The 8,850-nt window shown below is 50.4% G+C and overlaps 1 pseudogene; it reads right to left on the bottom strand.

The window, feature by feature from the left end:
• Nucleotides 1-5,704: 5,704 nt before the first annotated feature.
• Nucleotides 5,705-5,947, bottom strand: LOC139266400 (U2 spliceosomal RNA; annotated as a pseudogene).
• Between the last annotated feature and the right edge of the window lie 2,903 nt (nucleotides 5,948-8,850).

Consider the following 8,850-nt stretch of genomic DNA (forward strand, 5'->3'; position numbering starts at 1 on the left):
ACTCGGCATTGACCCAGAATTAACACTTGCTCACAGTTGAGTAATGCACCAAGAGAGGCCCCACTGAGTCTGTGATCATGGCCCTCCAAACCGTGGTCCGCGGTCCACGTAGATTTCGCTGGCCCCTTTCTAGGAAAGATGTTCCTCGTAGCAGTGGACGCTTACTCTAAATGGATTGAATGTGTAATAATGGCATCATGTACGTCCACTGCCACCATTGAAAGCCTCCGGGCCATGTTCGCCACTCATGGTTTGCCCAACATCCTTGTTAGTGACAATGGGCCATGTTTCACCAACTCGGAATTCAGCAATAGCATCAAGTAAGTCAGGTCTGTCCGTTTAAGCCCGCATCCAATGGTCAAGCAGAATGGGCAGTCCAAACTATCAAGCAGAGCTTGAAATGCGTGACGGACGGTTCCCTGCAGACCCAGTTATCTCGGGTTCTGCTCAGCTACCGGACGTGACCCCACTCGCTTACTGGTGTTCGCCCTGCAGAATTGTTAATGAAGAGAGCACTCAAAACCAGGCTCTCCTTAGTCCACCCAGATCTCAATGATCATGTAGAAACTCGACAATGCCTGCATAACGATCACGCAGCTGTATCGCGTGACATTGAAGTTAATGACCCTGTGTTTGTTCTTAATTACGGTCATGGTCTCAAATGGGTTGCTGGCACTGTTTTAGCCAAGGAGGGGAATAGAGTGTTTGTTATCAAACTTTTGAATGCACAAACGTGCAGAAAGCATTTGGATCAGACCAACTGCGATTCACTGACAACCAAGAACAGTTTGAAGAGGACATTACTATCATTGATCCACCAACTCACACCCAACCAGCAACCGAGCTCGCTGTCAAACATGAGGATGAACCCACCATGCCCGACAGTCCGATCAGACCAACCACGCTGCAGTGCAGCAACGATCCGACCAACTCACCCATGCCAGGACTTCAACTCCGGCGATCAACCTGGGAATGTAGAGCCCCGGATCGCCTCAACTTGTAAATAACTTGTATTTAAGACTTTTGGGGGGGGGGGTAGTGATGTTATGTATGTAAACTTTACTAGTGTGTAAGACTTGCCACCAGGCGGCACACCTGTTGGAGACCCAAGGATCACCTGCACACTCTGGGCAAACAGGTATAAAAGACAGACTACCAGGCTGCTTCCTCACTCTGGAGTTACATTAAAGAGACCAAGGTCACAACAGTTTGAGCTTACAGTATACAGTCTTGTGGAGTTATTCTGAACATAACAATGAATGTAAGTACACATGATTTTACAGTAGTTCCTATGTCAGCCTACAAATGTTTATATCCAACTTTCATTCCTTAGTTCAATGGTTATGCCGTTTGACACGTTCCATTTCGTGGGCCTGCTTCAGCCCCATATACTTATTTCTATGTAGACTAACTGACTCTAAACATCTCACTCTGGTCATGACTCGCACAAACACAGCAAAAAACAGTTTTTTTGACCAAAGGTCATTGTCAGTGGAGCTGATTAGAATAGAATATCCATTTTATCATTCCTTCATAGCCATTGCAAAACCAGTAAAGAAAGAGGAGAGGAGTGAAGCCGCCACCAAAGTTCAACTGCTTCGCTCAAAAACGACAGACCCCAAGGTTAGATCTGCGAGGGCTTACGATCTTCTTCCAGTGCAGTGCCTTCTCTGCAAGAAGGACTAGAACACTGTGGACGGACACAGCCGAAAGAGACAAAAAGAGAGGCTGGTACAGTGTGAGATTAAACTGCAGATAAACTGCTCCTTGCAGCAGAAACTTGCAAAGATGAAGCAATCTTGTTGCATATCCGTGGACAAGATCTTGTTGCCCTTGAAGCAAGGTAGCATCTTAGCTGCTACCAGAGATACACCAGATTTCTGACCAGAAAGGGGCACGAAGACCCTCCAGAAGACAACATCTATTAGAGAGGATATAGGCACTTCTGTGATACAGTGATAGAGGGCAGGATTGTAAAGAACGGTGAAGTCCTTAGAATGACAAAGCTGAACAGTTTGTTTGAGAAAGCCATTTTTGAGAAAGAGGGTATTGATGCTTTTTCTTATAAAACATAATGGACTAGAACCTCTACTTTTGTGGTTGGGCGATATTTCCGGCGTGGTAAAGAATGATAATTTAGGTAAAGAATTTACATAATAATCATGATTAAACCTGTCGGTTATGTGTTGTATCAGTCTCTGTGACAGTACCTAGCAATGATATCACGCAATGATCTCATGCCATGGCGTCCTGTCACCTTTTACAGAAGAAGCTATCGACGATGAGGTCCGTGCAGAAGCCATTCCACCCCAAGGCCATCTAGTAGTCCTCCGGTCATTCCCGCCTCCACTCTGGAGGTACCGGCCCCAAGCACCTCGCCACAGGGCACACCATTTGTCCCCAGGATGGCGCCGACCCCGCGGAGGCCTCGTGGATGCGGCAGGACTGGTCCACGAGCACCACATGAGAGCAGAGAGATGGTACAATTGTCCAGGAGGCCTGTAGACATTGGTGACCAGCTCATCGAAGCATTGGGGGGCATATCCCGACAGCTGGCCACCATGATTGAGTACATTCCGCGGATGGCGGAGGCCCTGGATGCATTAGCCAAGAACACTGCTGGCACAGGCCTCCCAGTGGTCCCCGAGCACGGCACTCCACCTGTAGGTTCTACACCACCAATGCGAATGACAGATGAGAGCAAGGACCAAGATCCTGCTTCTGCATCAGAGAATGTTGCTGCCACGGCACCCCCCGTTCCTGTACCCGTACAACCACCGCCTCTGCCTTCATCCCCCCCCCCCCAATGAGGCACCGCCTGAGGAGCTCCTCGGCCAGGCGCCGTGGAGTGAGGAGGGGAAGGTGTAGAGGTGGGAGAAGAAGGGGAGGGGGGAAGGAAAGTGAGATGCATGTCCGCAGGTGGTGGCTGTGTTATATTTCCATCTGGGCGTATGCAATTTGTTGTAATGTATGGAGGAAGGGGACCACCATCCTGCTTTGCATTTTTATTCTGTGTTGCTGGACATGTTGAACATTTGATTGATGTCAATGATGGAAAAAGTGGGGGTGGGCAGAGGTTGGGTGTTTTTGTCTGTGATACTTATTGTTTCAGACCAATGTTGGTATAAAAAATGTTTTATTGCACATAACCTTGTTGCGCATTGTCTCAGATAGCTGGACCGTAACAAATTGGTGATTCCTTAAAGGGTTAAATAAAACTTAACTTCAATCAACATAAACTTTAACTGGCATCAAGTGATGGGTACCATTGATGGCTGAGCTGCACACACACAGCGATGTGTCAGCGTTGTCACTCACAGCAACGTTCTTTCAGACAAATCATTCAGATATCAGCTCCTCACGTAAGAATCTTGCAGCTATGTGTTATGTTTGTAATGTACTTATGAATGACTCCACGAGGCAATGTGTTGTACTCAAACTGTAGTGACCTTGGTCCTTTATTCGCAACTCCAGAGTGAGGCAGCCGCATGGCGGCTACCCTTTTATACAGCCCCTACCACCAGGCAGGAAACCCCAGTCTCCACCAGTTGCACCCTCTAGTGGTGCCAGCATAGTATATACACAGTGTAAACCTTATTGATAGTACATCAGGTAAACAAGTCTCCATCTTATGCAACTATACAGTGACTACACTGAGAGTATATCTATAGTCGGCATATATGACATCACTCTCCCCCAAGTTCTTTGTGCCTATTACCTTTGCACTATGTGCTCTGGCTTAGCTCTCCCCAGACTTAAGTGTCAATAGCCCTTGCACCTTGGCTGTGCTTTGGCTTGGCTCTCTCTCTGGTAACCCCCAAGTCCTTTTGCCAGAACACTGGGTAGTTGTTACTAGTTTAGATGGTTCAATGATACAATGGAGGTTCCAGTGGGTTCTGGTTGTGATCCATGTGTGTGTCCATGGCTACATACATCCATTTCCCCCCTCACAGCGAGATCATGTAGCGGGCCTGTTACATTAACATACAGAATCAGACATAGTGGAAATACAAAGATACAGGGCCCAAGTTTCGGGACGCGCCAAAAACATCGCAGCCCGGACCTGGACACCCATTTTTCGTGCCAGAAAGTGCGCCTAAAAAAAAAGTCCCTATTCTCCGGCTCCCTGCAGGTCTTCTGCAGCCGGGCGCAGCGCAGCACGAGCTGTTGGGGGCGGAGCCAGGTCCCTGCGCCGAAAACAGTGCTGGGACCTCTGCATATGCACGCTACAGTGGGCGCGCATGTGCAGTAGCCCCAGGCGCCCAAAACTGTGTGGGAGGGGCCCGAAGCACGCAGTCCCTAGCCGTGGCCGAATGGCCTCACTGGGGCTGCGTGCATAAGGCTCCTCCCACGCCCAGCTCCTGCTTCCTCCCGACCCGACTCGACTCCCGCACCCCCCTCCCGCCCCCGCGACCCGACCTCCACGACTCTCTCTCCCCCACCACCCCCGGACCTCCGCGACTCTCTCTCCCCCCCCACCCCCCGGACCTCCGCGACCCCACCCCCCCACCCATGAGACCCGACGCCACCTACCTGTAAATCTAGCCCGAGGTCTTGGGCCCGGCCGTACAGCCTCCTTCTCTCACTCCGCCCCCCTCTCCCCCCTCTCCTTCCCACCCTCTCTCCTTCCCTCCCTCCCCCTTCTCTCCTTCCCTCCCTCCCCCTCTCTCCTTCCCTCCCTCCTCTCTCCTTCCCTCTCTCCTCCCTCCTTCCCTCCCTCCTCTCTCCTTCCCTCCCTCCCTACATCCTCTCTCCTTCTCCCCCTCCTTCCCCCCCTTCTCCCCCTGTCCCCCCTTCTCCCCCCTTCTCCCCCTCCCCCCACCTCCCCCCCTCTCCCCCTCCCCCCACCTCCCCCCCTCTCCCCCCTTCTCCCCCTCCCCCCCACCTCCCTTCTCCCCCCCACCTCCCTTCTCCCCCTCCCCCTCCCACCCCCCTTCTCCCTCTCCCCCTCCCCCTTCTCCCCCTCCCCTCGCTGTCAGAAATCCAGACACTGACAGACAGAGAGTGAGACACACACACATAGACAGACAGATAGAGACACTGACAGAGACACACTGGGGGGACCGTCCCAGCATGCTGTTGAAGGACTCCCGGTGCTGCAGTCGGTAAGTAGAAAATGTTTTATTTATTGATTTTTAAAAATTTCTTTATTTTTTATTAATTTTTTTTGATTGATTTATTGGTTGATTTATTGATGTATTTATCATTTATTATTGATGATGACTCTTTATTTGTAAAACTGAAGTGTTTAATGTTTGTAAACTTCCCTTTAAACCCCCCCCCCCTCGCCATTCCCTATGCCTAATTTGTAACCTACGCCTGATTTTCTAAAGTGTAGACAAGTTTTTTTCGAACGTACAAAAATCTTCACTTACTCCATTCTAAGTTAGTTTGGAGTAAGTTTTCACTGCCGAAACTTTGAAAACAGGCATAAGTGGCCGGACACGCCCCCTTTTGAAAAAAGAATTCTGTTCCAAAGTGAAACTGTTCTAACTGACTCGAACTGGAGCAAACTAAATGTCGAGAATTTGAATTTCTAAGACACTCCGTTCTACACCAGTTGCTCCAAAAAATCAGGAGCAACTGAGGCCGAAACATGGGCCCACAGTTTTTTTTTTAATTCATAGCCAATCGTTCCAATTCTTTGTCAAATCACAAACGCCAAGGATCACTCTGCGCCAATGCTCTTAGCCAAAAGGCCTAGAGCCACTGCACCGTTCCTGGAAGTACTGCAATACCAGGTTCGTGCCATGGAGGTGGATGGGTCAGGTCCCCCACACACCTCCGTGGAGGTGGATGGGTCAAGCCACCCCACCCACCCACCTCCTATTTCCAAAAAAGCAAGCATATACCTTCCTGATCCAGGGAGAACCACCTTGGGGTTATGGTGGTTACTCCCCTGTCAGGTCAGTTACGCATGTTCTTAGCCAAAAGGCCGAGAAGCGATGGCCCACAGTTTCTATCGTGACACCTTGGTTTAGTGACTTACATTCGTTACGTTTTATGGTCGTGCGCCAGGATTGGGTAGATTGCATTCATAGTTCAGTCATGGTTAGTACTGAGGTAGCAGTACAGGTATGTGAGGACGCTTGTTCCAGAGCAACTGGATGGGGTTCTAGTCATCTGATGGCGGCGCTGCGCCCCCTGCTAGCGGGATGGGCTTGGTTCGCTCACCTTGCCAGTACTCGGGGCCTTTGCCGTTGCCTAGTGGTGGGCAGAGCCACAGATGTGTGTGGCCTCCCTTTCCTCCTTTGAGGACTGCAGAATCTTCTACCTACTCTCTAATGGTGTTGGAAACCTGGCTGTTCCAGGTCCCGTTTGGGGAACTCGTTGGTTCTGACTTTTCGCTCGCGGACATGGCCAAGGTAGTGACTGGGTCTGGGGGCTGCGCCGTCTCCACCCAGGTGGTGGGCAACGGCGGCCGACTGCGCGTATTGGCGCCATTTTCATTTCCAGGTCCATGGCGAATAGTGCCATCGGGTGCCTGCAGCGTGGGATAGACCTGAGGCAGGGTATCAGGATCAGTGCCTTCACCCTCCTGAGGTCGCTGGCCTATAACTTGTGAGGACACCTGGGGCAGGGCATCAGGATCAGTGCCTTTACCCTCCCGAATTCGCTCGCTTGCTACTTTTGGGTACATTCTATTCCCGACATCTCGCAACAAGATTTTGCTCTTTACATTAGGAATAGTACCGACATCTCGCAACAATAGTACCGACATCTCGCAACCACTTTTTGTTCACAATCTTAATCGATTCGTTACATTGATTGCCATGCATACAATGTCTCTTTAAGTTCAGTTGTTCGCAGGTCTCCTTTCGGAGAACCCTGCTGGCTTTACTCCAATCAAATCCTTTGTTAGACACCACGTGTTGGTCCCTCAGCGTTGCACCTCATGGTATGGCCACGGCCATCTTTTTTTTCAGCCACACTGCACCTCACTGCAGCAGGGACGCCATCTTGCCTCTGTCCTCGAGGTCGACTACCTTGATCCTTCTCTCCTGCGATTCTGCCACAAAAGCTGGAAGAGTGCCTGTGAATTCAATCTTCCTCCCCAGGAGTCCTACCACTGGAGCCAGGAAGGTACTTTTAGGTCGTTCCGGTCGGATCATTGCCACACAGTTGTGCCTCAGCTGCTGCGCTGGTCTGTTCTCTGGTGCCTGGCCCATGCGAAGGTGAGATTTTGCTGGAGTGAAGAAGTCTTCCCACTTTCACTGGATCTTACCCAACCATCTTCTTCCGAGTAGCGTTGCATCATCACCTGCAACAATCCACAGAGGTAACTTGTGCACCACGCCATTATGGATTACACTTACATCTGTCCTACCAAGGACTGGGATCAGCTCCTTGGTGTAGGTGCGCAAATTTTCCTGTACTGGAACCAGCTCGGGTCGTTTTCCGTTCCATAGCCTCTCAAAGGTATCCTGGCTCCTCACTGACTGGCTCTCTCCCATGTCCACTTCCATGAAGACTGGAACATCATTTATCTCGACTTCCATCTTCGTTGCACGACAATCGGTGGTGCAGGTATACACTCCATACACTTCTTCTTGGGGCTGAGCTGTCTCTCTGGCCAAATCATCATACTCCCCGCTGGATTCAAAGTCATCTATCAACTCCTCTGCTAGACGGTGAGTCGTATTTCTTTTACACATGTGCTGGAGGTGGCCCTTCGTGTTACAGGCTTTGCATACGTACTCAGCAAACTGACACTGGTGAGCCCTATGGTTTCCTCCGCAATGCCAGCATTGTGCTACTCGATTAGCACCCCTCGTTGGACTCTGGGTTCTGTGCTGTCTGCCCTGGGCAGATCCACGTTCTACAGTCTTGCCTGTGAAAGACACCATTCTGCATACAGTACTTGCCGGGTTTGAGTCCACAGGATGAATAATTTGCTTGGTGCTGCAGGTCGAGGTCATGAACGCCTGGCTGATGCTGATGGTCTTCTGCAGGATGACTGTGGTGTTGGCAGATAATAGCTCGTGAAGGAGGCCCTCGTGGCCAATTCCCATAATGAAGATGTCTCACAATGCTTCATTGAGGTGCGTGCCAAAATCACACGGTGCTGCAAGTCTCCCGAGTTCAGCAGCATCTTTTGCAATCTCCTGGCCCTCAGGTCTGCGGTGCGTGTAGAATCTGTGCCTGACCGTGAGGATGCTCTCCTTTGGTTTAAGTCGGTCGTGAATTAGTTCAGTCAGCTCATCATATGTCTTATCCTTGGCCTTCGTGGGTGCCAGCAAGTCCCTGATGAGGCAGTAGACCTTGGGCCCACAACTGGTCAACAGTATAGCCTTGCACTTCTCCGCCAATGCGTCCATCTCCCCTGCCAGGTCATTTGCCACGAAATATTGCATGAGCCTTTCTGTGAAGGCAACCCAATCATCACCCTCTGCAAAGTCTTTTAGTGTGCCAAAGGTAGCCATAATCGCGTGAAAGTCCGTATACTCGTCGTCAGTTGTTATGTCTGTAATGTACTTATGAATGACTCCACAAGACTATGTGTTGTACTCAAACTGTAGTTACCTTGGTCCTTTATTTGTAACACCAGAGTGAGGCAGCCGCATGGTGGCTACTTATACAGCCCCTGCCACCAGGGCAGGAAACCCCGGTCTCCACCAGTTGCACCCTCTAGTGGTGCCAGCATAGTATATACACAATGTAAATCTTATTGATAGTACATCAGGTAAACAAGTCTCCATCTTATGCAACTATACAGTGACTACACAGAGCGTATATCTAGAGTCTGCATATATAGCACTATGTAGCCACCACGGGCCCTTTCCTGCAGTCTGGAGGGGGTCGTGGGCATGGTTGCATAGCCAGCCTGATTGTCTGGCCCTAGGTCAACGT

The sequence above is a fragment of the Pristiophorus japonicus genome, chromosome 6 (genome assembly GCF_044704955.1).
Source record: "Pristiophorus japonicus isolate sPriJap1 chromosome 6, sPriJap1.hap1, whole genome shotgun sequence".
Classification (NCBI taxonomy): domain Eukaryota; kingdom Metazoa; phylum Chordata; class Chondrichthyes; family Pristiophoridae; genus Pristiophorus; species Pristiophorus japonicus.